Source organism: Carassius carassius, chromosome 38, assembly GCF_963082965.1.
Source record: "Carassius carassius chromosome 38, fCarCar2.1, whole genome shotgun sequence".
In the NCBI taxonomy this organism is placed as follows: Eukaryota; Metazoa; Chordata; class Actinopteri; order Cypriniformes; family Cyprinidae; genus Carassius; species Carassius carassius.
This window is the reverse complement of record NC_081792.1, coordinates 11,662,427-11,687,431: the sequence shown is the minus strand read 5'-3', so window position 1 is coordinate 11,687,431 and position 25,005 is coordinate 11,662,427. Positions and strand designations below refer to the sequence as shown.

Genomic DNA, 25,005 nt, shown 5'->3' with positions numbered 1-25,005 from the left:
GAAAATGTAAAAAAAAAATTTTTTTTTAAAATCTGAATTGGCAATAACACACGAGTGATCACATACGAAAAAGCCTAGTGTAAATAATAACAACAAATACCTAATTTTTTAAACAAGTTTGGAAGGAGCCATATACGTGGAGAATATTTGAGCTATAACTTCCTGTTGCAATGAAACGACTTCCGGACACACTGAAAATGTTTATGCTCTCTCACACGCAAGAATGTTTGAAAGTGCAGTCTTTGTTCAGGCACAAGAGTACGTGGGCGATTACAGGGCATATGCAAAGAGTTTCTATGTAACAGCATGTCTTTCATATATTTGCAAAGATATATAGTGTTTCACATGTATGCGCAAGTAATTCACTTGTAAGCACAAGTGTTTTAGTGAGTATCGCAAGTGTTTCAGTGAGTATCACAAGTGTTTCAGTGTGTATCGCAAGTGTTTCAGTGTGTATCGCAAGTGATTCACTTGTACACGCAAGTGTTTCAGTGTGTATCGCAAGTGATTCACTTGTACACGCAAGTGTTTCAGTGTGTATCGCAAGTGATTCACTTGTACACGCAAGTGTTTCAGTGTGTATAGCAAGTGTTTCAGTGAGTATCGCAAGTGATTCACTTGTACACGCAAGTGTTTCAGTGTGTATCGCAAGTGATTCACTTGTACACGCAAGTGATTCACTTGTACACGCAAGTGTTTCAGTGTGTATGGCAAGTGATTCACTTGTACACGCAAGTGTTTCAGTGTGTATCGCAAGTGTTTCAGTGTGTATCGCAAGTGATTCACTTGTACACGCAAGTGTTTCAGTGTGTATCGCAAGTGATTCACTTGTACACGCAAGTGTTTCAGTGTGTATTGCAAGTGTTTCAGTGTGTATCGCAAGTGATTCACTTGTACACGCAAGTGTTTCAGTGTGTATCGCAAGTGATTCACTTGTACACGCAAGTGTTTCAGTGTGTATCGCAAGTGATTCACTTGTACACGCAAGTGTTTCAGTGTGTATCGCAAGTGATTCACTTGTACGACAAGTGTTTCAGTGTGTATCACAAGTTTTCAATGGGTTTCGCCTCAAACGGCCTCCCATAGTAGCTTTCTGCAACACCGGTGGATAGTATCGACCAAGTCCCAACCTCCCGCTCTCTCTCCTGAGGCCAGTAAGGAAGTGACTAAAACTGCAATTCATCGACTGGTCGCTTGAGGCTAGCTGCAAAAGGGAGTCAGTCCCATAGACTCCCCATGTTAAAATGCCCAACTTTACAGCATAAAAAACATGTTTACATGTAAAAAATGATTTTGGTCTAAATAGCTAATTTTGCCCTTCATGACAACTGTGAGGGGTGTACATTTTTTTATAACTCATCCGTTTAAATTATATTAAGACTTAAAGTTCTGCATAATTAAGGGCGTGGCCACTTGAGTGACAGGTGGATTGCCGCTGCTGACACTGCCGTCGTGCTAGGTGAACGTGGCTTCAGCAAGTAGCTCCCACCTTTTTGCCCATTTTTGATTATCCGGGAGAGTCGCGTGGTGACGCGCTGCCAAGATGGCGACGGCCCGCTCTGCACACTTTAGGTTACTGTCTATGCACTTTAGGCTTCAGAAACCACACTTCATGGACACTATGTCCATGTTTTTATACAGTCTATGGTATCGACTTTGGTATCGATAAACTCCAATATACCTCCATTTTTCCCATCCCCTCCATTAATTTCTGCAGTTCCCCGGTTGAGAAGCACCTTGGTTCAGCTGCTCACTGGGTGGATTCACAGCTCAGCTTTCGCTAGAAATATAAAATATAAAACCATTTTATTCATGCTTTTTGAGAGAGAAAGAATAAGCCCTAAAAGTTCCTGTCATACACTATTTACAAGCGAGATGTTACCTGTGTTCTGCCAGAGGGCCTCAATTGCTCCTCCCTGGATAATCATCTCAGGCATCATCTCAGCTCCATCATGGAAGCTTTGTCTGTTTTTGCAGTAGAGGAAGCCACTGTTTTCTGAAGCACAGCCAGCTAAAGACAAAAAGTACATTTACTTTTAATACAAAAGAACAAAGGATCATGGCCTGTTCATTTTGATCCAAAAATCCATTTATTCTGGGAATCCACTACATTTAAACGTAGAGTGTTTTATTTCTAATCATTGATTTGGAATTGCAAAGACATTAATAATGTTACAAGATATATCTATTTATTTAAATAAAGCTGCTCCTTTGAACTTTCAAAAACAACGGGGATAAAATATGAAGCAGCACAACTGTTTTCAACACTGATAATAAGAAATCATTCTTGAGCAGTAAATCGACATTCCAGTATGATTTTTAAAGGATCATCTGACAAAACTGGAGTAATGATGCTGACAATTCAGCTTTGCATCACAAGAATAAATTACATTTTAAAATGTATTACAATAGAAACATTTTAAACTGTTATAATCTTTAGCAAAAGTGCTACACACACACACACACACACACACACACACATACATATATAAGATTAAGTAATATAATACACACACACTCACATACATAAAAGTATAATTTTCTTGGATAAATGTGAATCTTTAATTTGACTCAGTTTTTGCATAGTCTTGTAATCAACAGCATAAAATAGTCTCCATGCACCAAAAGCTAAGAGCACACAAAAATTCAATCAAGATCCCTCACCCGCTCTTGAACCACTTTAATCTTCCGTTTCCCACCCCTCGATTTATCATCCAGACGTTTGTCATGCTGGAGGGAAAGAGTAGACACGCGACTCGCCTGCAGGGTCAAAAACCAATGAGAGAAAGGGAAAATTAGCAAAAAGATTCGATCACAGTTATGTTACGGCATTTGAGACATTTTTACAGATCTGCACAATGAGCTAATCTCATGAAAGATTTGAGAAGCAGATAAAACAGATCAAAGGCATCGCTGAAAACCTCGATCGTGATTTACGAGGTAATTCCTTACCATTCATGTTTCATTTATTCAGCAAAAATTCATTTTCTAGGTTATTCACTTCCAATGTCTCTGAGAAATGTGAAATCCCTGCCTACACCACTGTTTCTTGCACTAAGCTGTCATATGAATTCAAAAACCCGGAAAATGGTGCACAGGTCGCATGTGACTAGGCTTTTATTATACTTGTCCTCTTTTGGACCACTGCCGTATACATCGTCAATATATGGAAAACAGCTGCACCAGCATTCTGCATTACATCATATTTTGTGCTAAACTACAGAGAGAAAATAAAACTGGTTTGCAAGAGAGCAATTAAATGAATTCTCGTGTGATTTAATTCTTGTCTCACTCTTTCTTCCCCAACCATGGTGTCTTCCCTCCCTGTTTTGTTGGTTGTCATCCTGGGCGTCCAGCAGGCTGACTGGTTTCCTTTTGTTTGTCATCTCCATCTCGTATTGAATGCTGAAAAGCTCCATCCTGCCCAGATTGCTCTTCTGACTCTAAAACATCACAATCATTTTGACTTGCACTGAACATACAAAAAACAATGAGTTATTAAATCTTTTAAATTAAGTCTCTTATGCTCATCAGTGCTGCAATATTTGAAGAAAAACACAGTAAAAAAACAATAATATTGTGAAATATTATTAAATTATGAAAGAACTATTTTCTATTTCAATATATTATAAAATCAAATTTATTACTGTGATGAAACACTGAATTTTCAGCATCATTACTCCAGTCTTCAGTGTCACGTGATCCTTCAGAAATCATTCTGATGTGCTGATTAAATGCTCAATTATTATTTGTGCTCAGTTATTAATAATGATTCTTGATATTATCAATGTTAAAAATGTTTTTTTTTTGTTGCTTAATATTATGTGGAAACATTTTTTCAGGATTCTTTGATGAATACTAAGTTAATTTAAATAAAAACAATTATTATTATAAATGTGTTTTACTGTCATGTTTGATCAATTTAAAGTATATTTGCAAAATAAAAGCATTAATTTCCATCAACCCCCCCAAACTTTTTAATGGTAGTATATAATGGCTTCTACATAAACGTGAAGAAGCACAACTGTTTCAACATTAATAATAATAAGAAATGTATCTTGAGTAGAAAATCAGCATATCATAATGATTTCTCAAGGATCATGTGACACTTAAGACTGGAGTAATGATGCTGAAAATTCAGCTTTGTGACAGGAATAAATTACATTTTAAAATGTTACAAAAAAAGAAAATAGTTATTCATTTTTTTTGTAATATAATTTCACAATATTAGTGTTATTATTGTATTTTGAGAACATAAATGCAGCCTTGGTGAGACTTCTTTCAAAAACATTTAAAAATCATATTGTTTCTAAATATATGACAAGTACTCTAACTGACAACAAAATTAGTAAAAAAATAATAAGATATAAAATAATCTAATCCAACTGGGCTGTTTTATAAATCACAGTCTCAGAATGAGACTAAATTATAATTTAGCGTTTATAATTACTTGACTTTTATATCGATTACTGAAAAAAAAAAAAAAAGGACATTCATATTCAGTTGGTGGCATAAACCTCCGAAGCATATGTCCAAATAAACACATTCATCCAAGAGCCTCAGACCTAATTCAGAAGGCCAAAGAAAAAAAGAAGATGAATAGAGGTGAGCTCACCTAATTTTTGGTGTTTTGGCTTTCTGAGAGGCGTCACTGAGCCATACAGGAACAGGATAGCTGGAGCCTGTGTTGAGCGGCCCGCTGTCTGCATGACTTTTACAGGCCTCTTTTCTTTTCCTAACAGGAGCTTGATACACAAATCAACAAATAAATGTGCACATCAGCTCTTTTTAGTGTAAAAACAGGTCCACGGTACAGGAAAACACAAAATGGACTTACAGTTTTTTGCGCCGTCTGAAAGAAATGAGCCATGGTCACAGACCATGGTACCGAAGCTATCGTAAACCTTAACGTATGGCCTCACTCATAAAGGAAGCTGATTACGGGTTTCGGTGCCCCTAAACCTGAAATACAAACCCACAGCATTAATAACTGCATGCTTGCTCTCCAGTCAAATTGGGAATTGCTGTTGTTGTAATTAGTGTTGACCTGTGAACACAGAGGAAGATGGCTCCGTAGTCTCCTCTGAGATGGATCACTCTGCCGATGGCTTGATTGACAGCTCCAGAGGGCTGCTGTCTGTATCACTCCTGCCCAGAGAGTTACTACACAACCAGACGGACCACAAGACACACTACTCTCCTGAACTAAATATATTACACCGCAGGGTTTCTTTACAAACATGTGAGCGTGTACACATCAGTACAGTACAGCATCATTACTTTCCAGAAAGTTTTGAAATAAAAATATACATTCAATAACATAATATTCACATAAAATATTTTAAAGGGGTCATGAATTGAGAAAAACTTTTACTTGAGCTTTTGATATATAAGAGGTAATCATACTAAAAGAGTATCCTGTTAGTAAGTTTCAGAACTGAAAAAGTCCTTGTTACTGAAATAAAAGCTTTAATTGACACCAGGCCAGTGAACATTGAATGCCAGTTCCTGGAATGTGACGTAATAGATAGGTTAAGAAGAATAAGAAGAATATCAATGCCTAATTATGTAGCTCCGCCCAATTATTTGCATGTGACGCAGTAGTACATAAAAGACTACTTTTCAAGCATTTCATGCTTTTATTGAGGAAGTTTTCTACATTATGATATAAGGACAGTTGTACCATCCTGATATTTTCACTTTATGCCTAAATATCAAAATTAATTAATTCAGAAATGAAAACCATGTTCATTATAAGTGAAGCATTCATTTACATGACATGTATGCATTGTATTGCAACTAATTAATTAATTCATATTTTTCATATATAGTTTGGGGTTTAGTATAGTTTTTTTGTTTGTTTGTTTAAGAATGTTAAAAACAAAGTCTGTGCTGCATTGAGGCTGTATTTATTTGATACAAAAATACAGTAAAAATAGTAACATTATGAAATATTACCGCCATTTGTTTTCTATTGTAATATTTGAAAATGTCATTTATTCTTGTGATCAAAGCTGAATTGTCAGCATCATTACTCCAGTCTTCAGTGTCACATGATCTTCAGAAATCATTTTGATGTGCTGATTTGCTGCTCAAGATACATTTCTGATTATAGAGCTTGGGGAACTACGTCACTGTGCATTGCATTCTGGGTAGTCGCGGCCATGTTTGGGGACACGCTTGTCAACCTTCATTATATTAGTACACAGCAATAATAAAAAATCAGTAATAACAATGTTAATATTTTCTAGAAGCATTTTCTATAAATTTTCAGGATTCTTCGATGAATAGAGAGTTCAAAAGGACAGCATACTTTAAAGGGTTAGTTCATCGAAAAATCAAAATTATGCTATTAATAACTCACCCTCATGTCGTTCCAAACCAGTGAGATCTCCGTTTATACCGAGTTCAAAACAAAGCAGTTTGTGATATCCGGTTCGCGAATGAATCATTCGATTTTACCGGATCTTTTTGAACCAGTTCACTAAATCGAACTGAATCGTTTTAAACAGTTCACATCTCTAATACGCATCAATCCACAAATGACTTAAGCTGTTAACTTTTTTTAATGTGGCTGACACTCCCTTTGAGTTCAAACAAACCAATGTCCAAACAAAAGATTGACTCTTCTTGAGTCAAGAACCGTTTCTGTCAGACGTGTCCGATTCAAGAACCGAGGAACTGATGATACTGCGCATGTGTGATTCAGCGTGAAGCAGACTGACACACAGAGCGTCTGAACCTAACTGATTCTTTTGGTGATTGATTCTGATCTGATTCTGTGCTAATGTTATGAGCCCAGGTAAACCGAAGGCTTGCAGTCATCGCCAATGACGCCATTACGTCGAGCGCAAAAAAACCGGTGAACCATTTTCTTCAACCGGTTTATTGAATCGAACTGTCCGAAAGAAAACTACAAGTGATCCGAAAACCGATGCAACCAGTTCTTGACTCGTGAATGAGTCAGTCTTTTGTTCGTTATCTGGCTCGGCTCGGTGTTCATCTTCAGTTCTCTCTTCACAGCAGTTCAGTCAGTGTACTGTTTGAGTAAATGAATTACTCTGGGATATTGGTTTGTTTTAACTCAGAGGGAGTGTCAGCCACATTAAACAAGTTAACAGCTTAAGTCATTTGTGGATTCATGCGTATTAGAGACGCGAACCGTTTAAAACGATTCAGTTAGATTTGGTGAACTGGTTCAAAAAGATCCGGTTACATCGAATGATTCGTTCGCGAACCGGATATCACAAACTGCTTTGTTTTGAACTCTGAACTCTTTGAACTCTTCTCTGAAGAGAAGACAATGCTGAATAAAGTCGTAGTTTTTGCTATTTTTGGACCAAAATGTATTTTCGATGCTTCAAAATATTCTAAGGCTACGTTCACACTGCAGGCTGAAACGACCCAATTCCGATTTTTTTGCCCCTATGCGACCTGTATCTGATCTTTTCATGACAGTCTGAACGACACAGATCCGATCTTTTCAAATGTGACCCAGGCCACTTGGGTATGTGGTCCTGAATCCGATACGTATCCGATCTTTTGAAATGCAACCTCCGTCTGAACGGCCAGGCCACATGTATCCGACCCGTACGCAGTGGTGGACAGTAACGAAGTAGCTTTACTTCGTTACTTTACTTAAGTAAATTTTTCAAGTATCTGTACTTTACTGGAGTAGTTTTATTTTGAGTAACTTTTACTTTTACTTCACTACATTCCAAAGCATAAAATTGTACTTTTAACTTCACTACATTTCATAAAACATATTGTTACTCCCTATAATATATATCGTGCTCCGACACGCAGAGGTGGTGTTTGATTCGTCATGAACGAACTGAGTCTTTTCAAAATAAACTTAAATCGGATCGCAAATCGCACCGAACGATTCGTTTACGAATTAGAATGATCCGATTGCAGCATACTGTCTATGGATTGCAGCTGTTCTGGAGTCGACCACTCACTGATTCAAATGAACCGTTTAGTGCGAGTCTACAGAAGTAAGAACCGGGAGTATGGGCTGAAATATGTGCCACTAGAAACTGAATTTGAATTGCTAAACTTGAATAATTGCATTGAATAACTGAATTTGAATAACATAATTTGAAAGTGTATTGTTTAATTTGAATCATTGCATTGAAAATCTGAATCTGAATTGTATAATTTGAAATTGTATTTATTCAAAAACAGAATCTGAATTGTGGTCGAATAAAATTTGTCCAACAAAATTTGATCCTCACTTAAAGTTAAACTCTCTATATATCTTCACATTCACTTCTCACAATTCAGATTCAGTTCTCAAATTCAATTTCAAGTTACTGAGACAGACATCCGGGTAGTTGGAGGATGAAGGAAGAGCAATCCAGCCCAGATCGATAGATCGCGTTCATTGGCGCACAGGAGCCAATCAGCACCTACGTTTTGAAGCAAAGTACGTACCCACCATGAAACAAGGAAGAAGTGCTTGCCTTGCCGACTGACCTGACCACCATGGATCCGCCTGGGACAAATATGGTAATGACAATTTTTTTTTTCACGATCTAACGATCTTTAGTTTAATGGTGTAGCTGTTTTGTAGAAACGGGGGAAATTACATCTTTCTCGATGTGTTGCAAACACAGTAGCTATTATCCCACGTTTTTGTGGTTATGTACTAGCTCTGGTAACAACATCTTTGCTTGGCGTTTATTATTTCTAAGCATTTGCCTCTTCCTCCGGTGAAAATGTTGTTGCCGCCAAGTAGACTGGTCATGTCTTCAGCGTGATTATTTACGATAACTACTCCTCGTGATTGTCATTGTCAGGGTACTGCTTACTAAGAGGGAGAGAGAGAGTAGTAAGCCTGTATGTCTCACTATGTTTTGACAAGGAGACAACTCAGAAGTAGTCAATTCAACATATTTGCTCACAGATGCAATACCTTCCCATGGTCCTGTTGGGCCCAGTGCCCAACATCAAACTTTAGTATATTTTTTTAGTCAATAAAAAAAGTCAATATATTGTCGCATTTTAGTTAGATCTATCCCTCCAAGCATCTGTCTCCCCACCAATGGATTAATGCATTGACCAGTTAGATTTAATGCTTTTTAAATTGACTGAGCTGTTACCATAAAGGCTCACTGTGCTGTGTGATGTACATTTATTTTCAACAGTACAAAGGTTTTTTTTTTGGTTGTCACTGTTCCCATATGATTATTATTGATCAGTTTGTCCTGACCATAGCAAAATTACTTTCTCTCAAAAGTCCACCTTTTAACTTAAACTTTTATATGTGGCTTCTGTACTGAGTTTATTGTACACATTTTTACATTTTAATTTTACATTATATTTCATTCTTGTGTTTTGTCATTTCAGCAAAGCTGACTTCATTCCTTCAACTTCAAAACAAAAGTGAGCATTTCTAGGTTTGTATGCTTCTATATTCTCCTTCAAATTTAAATAACCTAAGACTCTTAAACTTTTGGGGCCAAGTACCTCATATCATGTCAAAGAATCCAGGGATCACCTGTAAGCGATGACCCTACAGAAGCAACAAAAAAGTAAATGGCAAAAATATGCAAATACTAACACACAAGAGAAAGAATAATTCACGTACATACACCACAGTTTCTGAGAAACAAGAGGAAGGTGAAAGAATTTAAAGCAATGTTTGAATGCAAAATAGACTGAGTTGAACAGATTACATTTATGTCTGTTTAATTGTTTTTATAACAACATACACATAAATCATAACTTGATTTTGAAAGATTTGTAAACCGATGCTCTACGGTTAACAATGATTTTTGATGATTCCTGCTTCTGATGTCTTCTGACCCCGTTCTGCATGATGTCAAGAAAGTCTTCCAGCATACTGTACTGTATATTACACCGGCAGAGAGGAAATAATTATTGTTATTATATTACAGTTCCTAAACATTTTTATATTTTTCTTTACCACAGAAGCTCTGTCCCGAGACACTCTGGAGCTAGTTGAGACTGATGATTCCCCAATCTTCCACAATGGACTTCACATAGGATGAACTGTTTCCAGTTTCAGCAAAACAGCAAGAATTCATTGATGGATGACTGCACCTTAGAACGTACTCGGTTACTAACGTAACCTCGGTTCCCTGAGATGAGGGAACGAGTACTGCGTAAGCTAGCTTACGCTATGGGGAAAAGGTCCCCTTTTCTCGAGAATATGAAGCCAAAAATTATCCTTAATTTTTAAATAATGTAAAACGCAGTGCTGCAGCACAGCAGACCTAAGCGAAGCGGCTCGCGCGCTTATTGGCTGTGCTGTGGCAACTGCAGCAACCTATGGTGAGGCGGCGGAGAGGAACGAACCAATGGGGGCGCTTCGCGCCCATTGGACGTCAGAGCGCGCCAAAATAGGCGTGGCTGGAACTATATAAGCCACCGCTTCGCCATAGGGATCAGGTTTTAAATCGACTGAAGCGATCACCCGGTCCGAGCACATAGCACGGCAGGTTACGCAGTACTCGTTCACTCATCTCAGGGAACCGAGGTTACGTTAGTAACCGAGTACGTTCCCTTTCGAGAGTACTCTCGTACTGCGTAAGCTAGCTTACGCTATGGGAACACAATTTAAAACGCCGTGCGTGCTCGGGAACTTCGACCTGTCACAGCCCGAGGCGAGAGCCCGGGGCTTTATAGCAGGAGAAATCCCAGTCCCAACAGCCAACCTTAGTGAGCTTTATATAGGGAACGAAAAAAGGGGGACGTGATAAGGCTTAGCACGTCTATATAGAAAGTACCCTGGCCTGCAGGGCAGGGACTTGCAGATTATAGAATCTAATAAATGTGGACGGAGAGGCCCAGCCTGCGGCCGCACAGATATCATCCAGTGGTATCCCGCAGGACCACGCCCATGACGAGGCCATACCTCGGGTGGAATGGGCTCTGATGCCGAACGGGCAGTGAAGGCCTTTGGATTTGTAAGCCAGCGAGATAGTGTCTACTATCCATCGCGATAGGCTCTGCTTCGTGGTGGCGAGACCTCGGGTGCACCCACCAAAGCATATGAAGAGCTGGTCCGACCTCCTGAATGAGGCGGAGCGCGCAATATAGGTTTTGAGAGCCCTGACGGGGCAGATGAAGCTCGCGTTGCTTTCGTCGCTTTGCGAGGAAAGGGCTGACAGCGAGATGACCTGTGCTCTGAACGGTGTTGAGAGCACCTTGGGGACATAGCCGTGTCTTGGTCTGAGAATGACTCTGGAGTCATTAGGCCCAAACTCGAGACAGTCAGCGCTTACAGATAGCGCATGTAAATCCCCCACTCGCTTGACTGAGGCCAGAGCCAGTAGAAAAGCGGTTTTGAACGAAAGAAACTTCATATCGACAGACTGAAGCGGTTCAAAATGGGGGCCCTTTAAGGCGTCTAGGACCGTAGACAGGTCCCAGGAAGGGATTGAAGGGGGTCGGGGAGGGTTCATCCGACGAGCTCCCTTAAGGAAACGAATGACCAGTTCGTTTTTTTTTTCCCAGTGATAGGCCGGCCACCGGAGCATGAGAAGCTGCAATGGCTGCCACATACACTTTGAGCGTAGACGGGGATCTGCCCGCATCTAAACGCTCCTGTAGGAAGGAGAGTATCTCCGTCACGTCACATAAGTGAGGGTCTAGGTTCCGTGTCCCACACCAGGTGGAGAACACTGACCATTTCTGCGCGTAAAGGCGCCTGGTTGAGGGCGCTCTGGCTTCCGTAATGGTCTTTAACACTCCCTCAGGGAGGTTCCCGGGTACCCGTTGAGGGGCCATACATGAAGGGCCCAAAGTTCGGGGTGGGGATGCCAGAGCGCGCCCTTCAGCTGCGTGAGGAGATCTTTCCGCAGCGGTATTGGCCATGGGGCTGTACTGGACAGCTGCATCAGCTCGGAGAACCAAGGTTGGGTCGTCCAGAGTGGGGCTACTAGCAGCATAGCACATCTGCTCTTCCTGACCCGATCGATGACCTGCGGTAGCATCGCGACCGGTGGGAAGGCATAAAGCGGGCGTCTGGGCCAATCGAGGGCCAGCGCGTCCCTGCTCTTTGAAAAATATATTGGGCAATGAGCGTTGTCTTCTGAGGCGAAGAGGTCGACCTCTGCCCTGCCGAAGATGCTCCACATCAACTGAACCGTTTGTGGGTGAAGAGACCACTCCCCAGGGGGAACATTCGCCCTGGAAAGCATGTCCGGGCCCCGGTTCAGGATGCCAGGTACATGCGCTGCCTTTAGCGAGCGCAGATTGTAATGTGCCCATGTCAGAAGACGTTCGGTCAGGGTGTGCAAGGTTTTTGACCTGACACCACCCTGGCGATTTATGTAGGCCACCACTGACATGCTGTCTGATCTGACCAGAACGTGGTGGCCCTTTAAAAATGGGAGGAAAGATTTCAGGGATAGTTCGACCGCTATCATCTCCAGACAGTTTATGTGTAACAGTCGCTCCGGGCTCGACCAGAGGCCGGAGGCAGACCTGCCCTCGTACAGGGCGCCCCAACCGAGGTTGGATGCATCTGTCGAGACTACTTTCCATTTCGAGACAGCGCCCGTGCTTACGCCTAACTGATACCAGTTGGCTATTTTCCAAGGGGCCAGAGCTGTGATGCAGCCGTGGGTCACCTTGATGCGCGCGCGGCCGGAAATCCAGGCGCGCGCTGGAACACGGTCTCTCAGCCAGCGTTGTAGTGGGCGCATGCGCAGCAGGCCCAGTTTGAGAACCGCAGAGGCTGATGCCATCAGACCTAGCATTTCTTGAAATCGTTTGAGCGGGTAAAGAGACCCGGCTTTGAACGACACGGCTAGATGCTGAATAGTAAGAGCGCGCTGTGACGTCAGACGCGCTGTACACGTCACAGAGTCTATGTCTATCCCCAAAAAGGAAATCCTCTGGCTGGGAGACAGAGCGCTCTTGACAGTGTTGATCGTGAGACCCAGGCATTCTAAATGGCTGAGGATCCAGGATCTGTGTGTCGTCAGTAGTTCCTCGGAATGGGCTAAAACTAGCCAGTCGTCGAGGTAGTTCAATACTCGCACTCCCCGCATTCTCAGGGGTGCGAGAGCGGCATCCATGCACCGTGTAAACGTACGGGGCGCTACGGAGAGGCCGAATGGAAGAACCATGTACTGATAAGTCTGCCCCTCGAAGGCGAATCTCAAGAATGGCCTGTGATGAGGTGCTATTTGAATGTGAAAGTAAGCGTCTTTCAGATCCACTGAGAAAAACCAATCCCTCGGGCGAATTTGCGCGAGTATTTGTTTGGTAGTTAACATTTTGAACGATCGCGCCATAAGCTCTTTGTTCAAACGTCTGAGATCTAGGATGGGTCTGAGACCGCCATCCTTTTTTGGTACGAGGAAGTAGCGGCTGTAAAAGCCTGACTCGCGCTGCGCAGGGGGGACAGTTTCTATCGCCCCTTTTGCAAGAAGGTTTATCAGTTCGGCGCGAAGGACGTGTGTCATTTCGCTTTTCACTTTCGTTTCGACCACGGCGCGAAAGCGCGGCGGTCTGCGAGCGAACTGGAGCGAGTAACCTCGTTTTATTATATTCAAAACCCAATTTGATATGCCGGGGATGGCCTGCCATGCAGCGGCTCGTGCGGCTATGGGTTGAATGTGCTTCGGGCACTGGCCGCCTGTTATGAGGGGACCAGTAGCTCGAGTATGCTGTGCTTGGGACACTGTGGTGACAGCTCTTATTTGTAGGGTTGCGCACTGAGAAGTGGGCACGCGCGCTACATTTAGAGCACCTCCGGCGCGAGCGGGAAGGTGGGCATGAAAGGGGACCCGAGTGTGTTTTTGTGACACTTGGGGGAGTGTGTATACATGTAGGGGTGCGTACTGTGTAGTGGGCACACTGCCTACATAGAAAAAGCTCTTTTTGTGCTTTATTGAGGTCGCCGTGAAAACAGCGTTTGTGTGCAGGCGTGCGTGCATTGTAACAGGCTCGTTTACTGCAGTATAGACATCTCCAACCGCCTTTAGTGAGGGGATTGGAGGAAGTATGTGAGGTTTCTTGTGTGGTGGTCTGGCCGCAGCGGGACTTAACCACGGTCTTTTCAGCACGAAGGTCAGGAGGGCTTCGGAGGCTCGGGGTTCAGCACAATCCTGGGCCGAGGTCCCCGTCTCTCTGGCGGTTTGCGGCTCGTAGAGCGAGAGCGGTGCTGGGTTTTGGTCGCTGGGCGAGACTGTAAGTCTGGCTGCGATGGCTTCGAGGTCTGAGGGGGCGGCGCATTTCTACGGCGTCCCGCAGCAGAGCTAGAGCGTTTCGGCAGGAAGTGTCTCATTGCTTGTGACGTCTTCTGAGCCTCAGTGAAGCGTTCAGCGAAACCCTTAACCGACTGGCCAAAGAGGCCGGAAGGCGAGATAGGAGAGTCAAGAAAGGCGGATTTGTCGGCGTCTTTCATCTCCGTGAGCGTGAGCCAGAGGTGTCGCTCTAAAACAGCGAGGCTTGCCATGCTTCGGCCGATCGCTTGTGCTGTGGTCTTTGTCGCACGCAGGGCTAGATCAGTAGCGCTGCGGAGATCTTTAAAGTCATAGGTATCTGGGGCAGACTCGTCCAGGTTACGGAGAAGTCTGGCCTGAAAAACCTGCAGCACAGCCATGGTGTGTAGAGCCGAAGCAGCTTGACCAGCGGAGGTGTATGCTCGGCCAGCGAGAGCTGAGGTGGTGCGGCACGGTTTGGATGGATGCACAGGCTTCGACCACCATCCTGCGGCTGAGGGCGGGCAGAGGTGTGCAGCAATTGCCTCCTCGAGAGGGGGGAGGCTCTCGTAACCATGGTCTCGGGCGCCGTCGACAGAGGAGAGCGCTGACGAGACAGAAGTTTTCAAGCGTGCGGAGAATGGGGCTTTCCACGACTTCGTGAGTTCATCGTGAACTTCCGGGAAGAAGGGGGCGTTTCTTTGCGGAGGGGCCGAAGGGCGCCCCTGCAAGAACCATTCGTCCAGCCTGCTTTTAGCGGGCTCGTCTGGAGGAGACCAGTCGAGCTGAAGGTCGCTGACAGCCCTTGTAAGCACGCGAGTAAGCTCCGCGTCGATATCAGCGCGTTGTCCGGTGCAGCTGGGGGCTGTAGAGGGGGGGGGGGGGTCCGCAATGGAGCCCGACCATTCCTCACTACTGGACGCGGCGAGAGAAAGGCTGTCGTGTCTGTCCTCTTCCGCCTCAGGCGCTCCGAAGGAGAAGGGGGCGCTGGTGAGAGAGAAGAGGCGGAGCGGGTGGAGCATCGTGGCTGGTTTGAGCTAATCGAGCCCGCAGGGTCGATATAGCCATGTTGTCGCACTCAGGGCAGCCGCCCTTGGAGAGTGCGTTCTCAGCATGCTCGCGGCCCAGGCAGGAGACACAGAGGATGTGGCGGTCCTCGCTGGGCAGAGGGCCTCGGCAGGAAGCGCAGGCCCGAGGCATTTGAAACAACGCCTCGAATTTTGGAGAAAAAAGTGTGATGCAGCGGCAAACACACTAGCTTTATAAAGGATATAGTCACGCCGGATGGCGCAGCAGGAAGCGAGTGCTGAAGGCGGCGTCGAGATGAAGCACGAGCCGACGTCCTCAGATCTGCGTTGCAGTGCTATCCCGCTGAGAGGCTTTTCGACGGCGTGTAGAGGCTTCTCCGGAGAAGACAGCGAAGTGCAGGTGAGATCGCTGAAGGAGATGAAATCTGATCCCTATGGCGAAGCGGTGGCTTATATAGTTCCAGCCACGCCTATTTTGGCGCGCTCTGACGTCCAATGGGCGCGAAGCGCCCCCATTGGTTCGTTCCTCTCCGCCGCCTCACCATAGGTTGCTGCAGTTGCCACAGCACAGCCAATAAGCGCGCGAGCCGCTTCGCTTAGGTCTGCTGTGCTGCAGCACTGTGTTTTACATTATTTAAAAATTAAGGATAATTTTTGGCTTCATATTCTCGAGAAAAGGGGACCTTTTCCCATAGCGTAAGCTAGCTTACGCAGTACGAGAGTACTCTCGAAAGGGAACAGCTGTGGTATGATGAGCGAAAACTTTACAGTAGATGGGAAACCGGCTCCCTCGTGACTTTTTGTAATCTGTATTTATGACAAAGAACTGCACAGACACGGATATTCTAACAATCTATTGATAAACACATACGTTGTGTCCTCTGTGTTTAAGTGCGCATGCGCTCGCTGCTCCGCTCGTGGTCTGCAGGTTGAAGAGTGCGCTGAAAGACGGGGAAAAGACCGGTCTGACGCCGGTCTCATATGAAATTTAAGGGGACTGACTCTGAGGCGATCGGATACCGGTTACATACCCAACCATTCTTTTTTAAGAAATATATTTTTTGATAAACGAACCCAAAACTGGCTATGTCCTGGCTGGAGTGTGATGTGATTAAAACTGTATAAATGGCTTACATTGATAGTGTGCATATTGCTTGAACATTTATATGTAAAAAAAAAAAAAAAAAATCAGTAGAATTATTATTATAATGTCCTTTTTATGTACTGTGTTATATGTGTTAAACTCAATTACAATTGTAATTTCTGTCATCATAATTTAAATAGTGTGATAATTACTGTATGATAGTTTCTTAAATAATAGACAATCAGTAATTACAGTACATTAACTGCCTGTAAGCAAAACCATATATAACAACGTAATTAATTATTACACTTATTACGACCACTGGCATGGCACCAACATACCAAAACTCACTGGTTAAATCTTATGTGCCCTCCAGAAGTTTGCGCTTTGCAAGTGAACGACACCTCGTGGTGCCATCCCAAAGAAGTTCAAAATCACTCTCACTGACCTTTTCCTAGACTGTGCCCAGCTGGTGGAATGACCTCGTGATCTCTTATCACACCGGATCCATGGTGGTCAAGTCAGTCGGCAAGGCAAGCACTTCTTCCTTGTTTCATGGTGGGTACGTACTTTGCTTCAAAACGTAGGTTCTGATTGGCTCCTGTGCGCCAATGAACGCGATCTATCGATCTGTGCTCGATTGCTCTTCCTTCATCCTCCAACTACCCGGATGTCTGTCTCAGTAACTTGAAATTGAATTTGAGAACTGAATCTGAATTGTGAGAAGTGAATGTGAAGATATATAGAGAGTTTATTTTTAAGTGAGGATCAAATTTTATTGGACAAATTTTATTCGGCTACAATTCAGATTCAGTTTTTGAATAAATACAATTTCAAATTATACAATTCAGATTCAGATTTTCAATGCAATGATTCAAATTAAACAATACACTTTCAAATTAGGTTATTCAAATTCAGTTATTCAATGCAATTATTCAAGTTTAGCAATTCAAATTCAGTTTCTGGTGGCACATATTTCAGCCCATACGGGAGATCTTGTGAGCGCGCGTGCGTCTGATGTTGCTAAAAGTAAGTTACTAATGTCGAAATTTTGGATTAATTATTGTAACTGAAAATCATATTTAGGTCAAAATTGTCAGTTGTTTGGGAACTAAATCCGCTGTAAAGAGTGATCTATTTAAGCCCACTGAAATGCTCGAGTGCAGACGATGCAGACACATCAATTTTAGGAAGAAAAAACAACAACAAAATAAATAAAAAAAACAAACATTAAAATTACACAGATTATATACAATAACTCATGCACGTTCAAATTCCCCGCTGCCGTAATGTTAACAGTTTTATTAAAATGCTACCATCCTTATGTGACGTCTGTTTTTATATTGTTTATCAACAGTAACGTTTAGATTAACTAGACGAGTAGACAGACATGAATGTTTATTCATAACCATACTGAAAATAAGTAAATATTGTTTGCTGATGCTAACTGTCTAGCTAACAAGCTTGCTGGTGCTAAGTTGAGGTAATTTTTATAAATAATGTCCAAATATTTTTATTCAACCACCTATCTATATATATATATATATATATATATATATATAGATTACATCTGGGTAGAAAAGAAAGGATGTGATGTTCAGAACATGGTAACTACAGTAATTATCAAAGTGGGAAGAGATGCACCCCGTTTGACCAGGGGTGTTTTTACACCACAGACAAGGTTTGAGAAGGAAAAAATCCAGGGGCGTAGCCATCTTTTCAGAAGTGAGGGGGACAGAAATAAATTATATATATATATATATATATATATATATATATATATATATATATATATAGGCTATATATGTAGGCTATATAACATTTCTTTAATCTATATAGCTTACCAATCAACAGTTTTTGAACAGTAATATTTAATAGTAATAGTTTTTATGTTTTTAAAGAAGTATCTTCTGCTCACCAAGCCTGCATTTATTTGATCCAAAGTACAGCAAAAAACAGTAATATTGTGAAATATTTTTATATTTAAAATAACTTTTTTCCCTATTTGAATGTATTTTAAATTGTAATTTATTCCTGTGATCAAAGTTTAATTTTCAGCATCATTACTCCAGTCTTTAGTGTCACATCCTTCAGAAATCATTCTAATAAGCTGATTTGCTGATTATCAATATTTAAAACATGAGTATTTTTTTTCAGTATTCTTTGATGAATATAAGGATCCAAAAATTAGCATTTATGTTAAATAAAAAGCTTTTGCAACATTGTACACTATATATCATTCAAAAGCTTACAGTCAATATAATTTTTGTTTTTTGGAAAATAAATTATAGAAATGAGCACTTCTACCTAGCAAGGACTCTTTTGTGGGTTCGAGTCTCAGGCCAGCAACACCATGACTAAGGTTCTCTTGAGCAAGACACCAAACCCCCAACTGCTCCCTGGGCACCACAGCATAAATGATGCCCACTGCTCCGGGTGTGTGTTCACTGCTGTGTGTGTGCACTTTGGATGGGTTAAATACAGTGCACGAATTCTGAGTATATGGGTCACCATACTTGGCTGTATGTCACGTCACTTCACTTTAAATTGATCAAAAGTGATGATAAAGACATCTTTTTCTATTTCAGATTATTCCAGATTTCTATTTCAAAATAAATGCTGTTCTTCTGAACTTTCTATTCATCAAAGAAACCTTATTATTTATTTTTTTTTCTGAAGGATTGTCTGACTGGAGTATTGATGCTTAAAATTCAGCTTTGAAATTTCAACAAATTACATTTTGAAATATATCCAAATACAAAACAGTTAATATAAATAGGTTAATAAAAATATTTCACAATTTTTCTGTTTTGCTGTACTTTGGATCAAATAAATGCAGGCTTGGTGAACAGAAGAGACTTCTTTAAAAAATATTAACAAGCTCACTGTTCAAAAACTGTTGACTGGTAGTGGATACAATAGGCAACTTAAATTTTTCTCAAATTTCTAACTTTTAATTGGCTTAGAAATCTATAACTGCTGGACAATAACAAATAATAATGATTTCTTTATATACTACAAAATGTTTTTGTCAATTAGCACTGCATTGTTCATACTTTATTTATCACATGCTGAAGATGACTTGAAAAACCATATATTGTTGCAATCGTATGTTTAATGTCTTCATGTTTCCAAAAGTTTCTGGCCTTTTTTTTTCTGTGTAAAAACTGCTTTCATACAGCGATAGCTGGATGCTTTTGCCCATATTAGGAATTTCCTGATATGACTTTCTGCACGAGAAAATATGAAAATATAATTATATTTTCCTTTAAAATGTTCTTCCTAACTTCAGGCCTTATTATCATGTCATATATAGTCCTAACTGTGATGTTCTGTAAAACAACAAACTTTAAAATACTTTGTTCTTACTGGTGAAAATCAGATGGTCATCTCTGTTTTCTCTCATGTACATCACAGTGTAGCTTCACAGTGAACATCACTCTCATCAGCGTTGTCCATATCAACAACAAAAATATATCTTGACTCCATATAGTGGTTATTTTGGAAAAAAACCCAGGTATTTTGAGCAGTAGGATTATTAAAAATATGTGCGAATATAAAATTTAATTAAGTAGCTTATATAAAAAAAATTTCAGTACTTTTTTACTTAAGTACATAAAAAATCGAGTACTTTTGTACTTTCACTTGAGTAAAATTGAAAAAGGAGTACTTTTACTCTTACTGGAGTAATGTTTTATTAAATGTATCTGTACTTTTACTCAAGTACTTGATTTGTGTACTTCGTCCACCACTGCCCGTACGTCATTGATACGCTACAAACGTCATAATTCTGTGTTGAAGAAGGCGGGAACGAGAAGATAAACTGATGAATTCTGTATTAGTGAAGCCACTCACATCAGTATCCCACCACTCCTGGCTGCCACTCCGCACCCACACGTTTCTCTGTACCGACGTTGCTAACACTGCTCCACAAAACGCCATGGCCAAAAACCTTGCTCTCCTCCTTCTTTTTAATTTTCTTCTTAAAACGAGAAGATTGTAATTGTGCTGGCTCCGTTGGGAAAATAACTTTAATATTGCAAAAAGAGCTCCGCTGTTGACTACACTGTTGTTGACATCCATGTTTAACGTTAGCTACTTCCGCAAACAACGAGTGACGTCGTTGAGCATTGAGTACTCTTCTGCGCATGCGGGTCACTTCTGGGTCATTTCACGTTCACACAGGAGATCACAAAAGGTAGCATTTAATTGGAAATGTGAACAGCCTTGCAAAAAAATCTAATTTTTTCAAAAAATCGGAATTGAGCATTAAGCCCTGCAGTGTGATCGTAGCCTAACTGACCCTCTGATGTCGCATGGACTACTTTGATGATGTTTTTCTTACCTTTCTGGACATGGACAGTAGACCGTACACACAGTTTCAATGGAGGGACAGAAAGCTCTCGGACTAAATCTAAAATATCTTAAACTGTGTTCCAACTGTGAAGGGGAAGTCGTGGCCTAATGGTTAGAGAGTCGGACTCCCAATTGAAAGGTTGTGAGTTCGAGTCCTGGGCCGGCAGGAATTGTGGGTGGGGGGAGTGCATGTACAGTTCTCTCTCCACCCTCAATACCACGACTTAGGTGCCCTTGAGCAAGGCATCGAACCCCCAACTGCTCCCCGGGCGCCGCAGCATAAATGGCTGCCCACTGCTCCGGGTGTGTGTTCACAGTGTGTGTGTGTGTTCACTGCTCTGTGTGTGTGCACTTCGGATGGGTTCAATGCAGAGCACAAATTCTGAGTATGGGTCACCATACTTGGCTGAATGTCACGTCACTTTCACTTTCAAAGATAAACGGAGGTCTTACGGGTTTGGAACAACATGAGGGTGAGTTATTAATAACATAATTTAGATTTTTCGATGAACTAACCCTTTAATGTATTCATTTAAATATGTGTATAAACTAAAATTGTACTAACTGATTTTTACATGTATTAAAATTTTAATAAGTAAACATGTTAAACTGACAATCTTTATCTATTATTTCTTGAAGAGCAGGGACCTTCACTCCACTCATATATTTTTTTCTTGCACATCTTAGACACTGCATTTAAAGCAGCACTCTGGGGTCCATCCTGGGGGGCAAGGGAAGTCCAGTGACCACAACACCTCGACCGTACGTGTCAACAAAATCTAACCCCTCACTTGCCTTGAAAAACAAAAAGAAATGTATTGATATTACTGGTTGGTTCATAATTAAAGTATTTTTTACTGCATTAAATATTTATAGTCTCACCTTTCCTCTTCATACGGTGAAGAAGCTGCCTCCACTGGAGTTTGGGTCATTCACCTTGTCATAATAACCATCATTCACCTGGAAGAGAATCCAATTTCAGAGCTGCACTGATTGACAGCTTGTGCAGATCAAGCTGTATTCGCATTATGATAGCATCTATATCAGGTCATGCTGAGTGAACAATTATTACATGACTGACAGCTATAGTGGTTACCTCTGTAAACGTGCCTTTACCCCTCGGTTATACAAACATGGGCTTCACATGCTCAATGCTATTGGCATGTCCTTTAGCCTGAGAGAGTGAAGGGAGTGGTGAATAATAACTTTACCTGCTACAGTTGGTGAATGAAAAACATTTGAAACGAACTTTCTTTACTTTTTAAGACCTGCAGAAACCCTGAACTTAGCAAGTGTAAACAAAATGCTGTCTGACTTTCTTCAAATAATCAGCAGAACCAGTTTACAAATCCGCTTTTTTCTAATCAAACTAACAGCTTATCACATGAATTCATGGACTCATTTGAATTGAGAAGTCAGCTATATATGTTTTGCATAAGCTGCTGCAGCTTTAAATAGTAACTCCAGAGTCTTGTCCTTTTTTTCTATTATTACTACTATTTTTAGTGTACGTTTTCAGTTTTTTACTTTTTGTGTTAGTTTTAGTAATTTTTTGTAATTTGTATTTGTTTTTTAATAAAAAAGTTTTTTATTCGATAACTTTTTTTCATTTTTCTATACATTTTAAATATTTTTAAATAAATTTTTTTATATTTTTGTTATAAAAAACAATTTTTTTTAAAAATATTTTTGTTATAGTTGCCCCCCCCACCGGCAAATATAGCAAAATTAAAATAAGTTGAAGCTGATTTCTAATCATTATTTTATTTCAGTTAACATTTATTTTATTTCAAGTAAAACTTTTTTTTATGGTTTTAGTTATCTATAATAACCCTGTTTAATAGTGCTTTTCGTTGTTCTTTTTGGACCTTAACAGTCCATGGCCAATATAAATGTAATTTCTCAGACGAAAAATATTTCAATCAGTTTTTATTTTTATATTTTCCATTTTTTTTTTCAGTTAAAATTTTGTTTATTTTCAAAATCAGAATTTGTAGTTAAAATTACTCCAGTCTTCACTGTCACATGATCCTTCAGAATTTATCCAATATGCTGATTTACTGCTATTATCAATGCTGAAAACAGAAAGTTTAAAAGAACTTTTGATCATTTAATCAGTTTAATCAATTTAATTGAATCAGACCTTACTACATATAGTATTAAATTACTGACCCCAAACTTTTGAATGGCAGTTTGTCCCTTTAAGTAGAGGATGTTGATGTGACTGAACAGCCTTTAATGAAACCCTCACCTCCTGTCAAAGGCTGTGCTCAACTGAACACCATCCAGACCTTTTTCAGTGATACTGACAAAGATCTGATCATGCTGGATGATGTGAGGATTCTCCAAGGATACAGGGAAAGGACTGCAGAAAATCAGCAGAGAATTAGCATCCAACCCGCATCAACTCATAAAACTCAGAGGGGACAGCTAGAGGAGAAGAGCACTAACATTTGCATTTCACAGGTGAAGGACGAGAGAGTTTCACTGGTCAGAATGATGCTGCGCACTTCCTGTCTGAGCAACTCCTGCATGCTGAACCCCGGGGAAAAACACCAGTAACTCAGCACATTCACTAGAAAATATAAACACACACACTTTCAATCTTTTATAGCTGTGGCATACAAAATTAACGTGCAAGTTCACTTTTTTCAGCATTTCTTTGTGAACGCTGCATGCACGTGCACCAAAGCAACCAACACTTTTAATATTGAAGCAATAATACCTCTCAGATTCTCCACGACTGCATAAAAAACCCCAGTTTTCAAGAATATGTGCTTCAGTCAAAGAGTACCTTCTCTTTGCTACACAAGGAATCTGAATTAGAGTCTCATATCTTGTTTCTTGGTAGAGGAAGAAGCCCAAACATCAGTCACCTGTTTCTTCCTGAAGTTGCTGGTGTCTGGATGAATGTGGACCTGATACGAGACAGATTCAGGAATCAGAAGCAGAGAGTGGAGGTGAAAGACAAGGATTAGAGGAACTATCGACTGAGTGACATACACTATACCGTTCAAAAACTTGGGGTCAGTATATTTTTTTTATGTTTTTGAAAAAAAAAAAACTTTAAGAAAGCTGTATTTATTTGAACAAACATACAATAAAAACTGTAATATTTTTGCATTCTAATTTAATATACTTTCAAATTTAATATATTCCTGTGATGCAAAGCTGAATTCTCAGCATCATTACTCCAGTCTTCAGTGTCACATGATCCTTCAGAAATCATTATAATATGCTGATTTACTGCTCAAGAAACATTTGGAACTTCACATATTCTTAACACAGGACAAAACATGGATCACAACTTGAAATGTACCATTCTGAAGAAAACCGAAAACCTGATGTCCTCAGACAACTTCATGCACTGATGAAGACAGCATTAATATGAAAATTAACTGGAGTGAACCTTAAACTGCTTCAGGCTGTTTCCCGTCTGTGATCTCCTGCTGCCCTCTGTAGGTTCAGCCCCAAACACCAACTGAATCAGAATAAAGAGACAAACATAATAAATATAGCAAAAATACAGAACATTACCAACTGATCATTTTGTTACATGCTCCTGACCTGAATTATATCTTCCACTTTCTGTAGTACACTAGCGTTCAGAAAGACACCAGGCCCAGCAAAGAATTGCACATGTGTATCAATGTTGCACTCATAAACAGGAAATCTGTAAAGACTATTTTAGAAATACTCACTCCCTGCTAAATACCCTGTGATCTGCTCCATGGCTTCCACCACAGCTGTTTTAGTTTCAAAGTTCACAAAATCTCATATATGAAGCTTTAAGAGGAGAAGAGATGGTATTGTAGCTGCTGTGCATGTAAAATTATTCTATATATATATATATATATATATATATATATATATATATATATATATATATATATATATATATATATATTAGAATCTTTTTTTCACAAGATCCTCCACATCCAGGATAGAATTAATGATTTCTTTGTCAGTGCTTTTCTCTCTCTCTCTCAAAAAAAGAACAATCAAAAAGAAACAGTGAATTATTTCTGTTAACAAGAAAACAAAACCATTATAACCAGCAAAAATCATAAAACTCTATAAATATGTCACCAAGGTGAGTCTCATACATCAACATTGTTGTAAAAGACACAAGAGCGGCAACGACACTTTTGCTCTGCACATGTGAACCTTTAAATAAGACACAATGCCTTCATTAATATGGAGCTGCAATACAGCTCTGACATTTAAAGGGGCCATATGATGTAGCTAAAAATAACATTATTTTGCACATGATGTACATTATTGTTTCTCCTCTAAGCCCCGCCTTCTAAAACGCATTGATTAAGCTCATTGTTCTGAAAAGCGAGGTGTGCTC

General features: G+C 40.6%; 1 pseudogene; it reads right to left on the bottom strand.

The window, feature by feature from the left end:
• Positions 1-1,936: 1,936 nt before the first annotated feature.
• LOC132118969 (regulator of telomere elongation helicase 1-like) lies at positions 1,937-24,765 on the bottom strand (annotated as a pseudogene).
• Between the last annotated feature and the right edge of the window lie 240 nt (positions 24,766-25,005).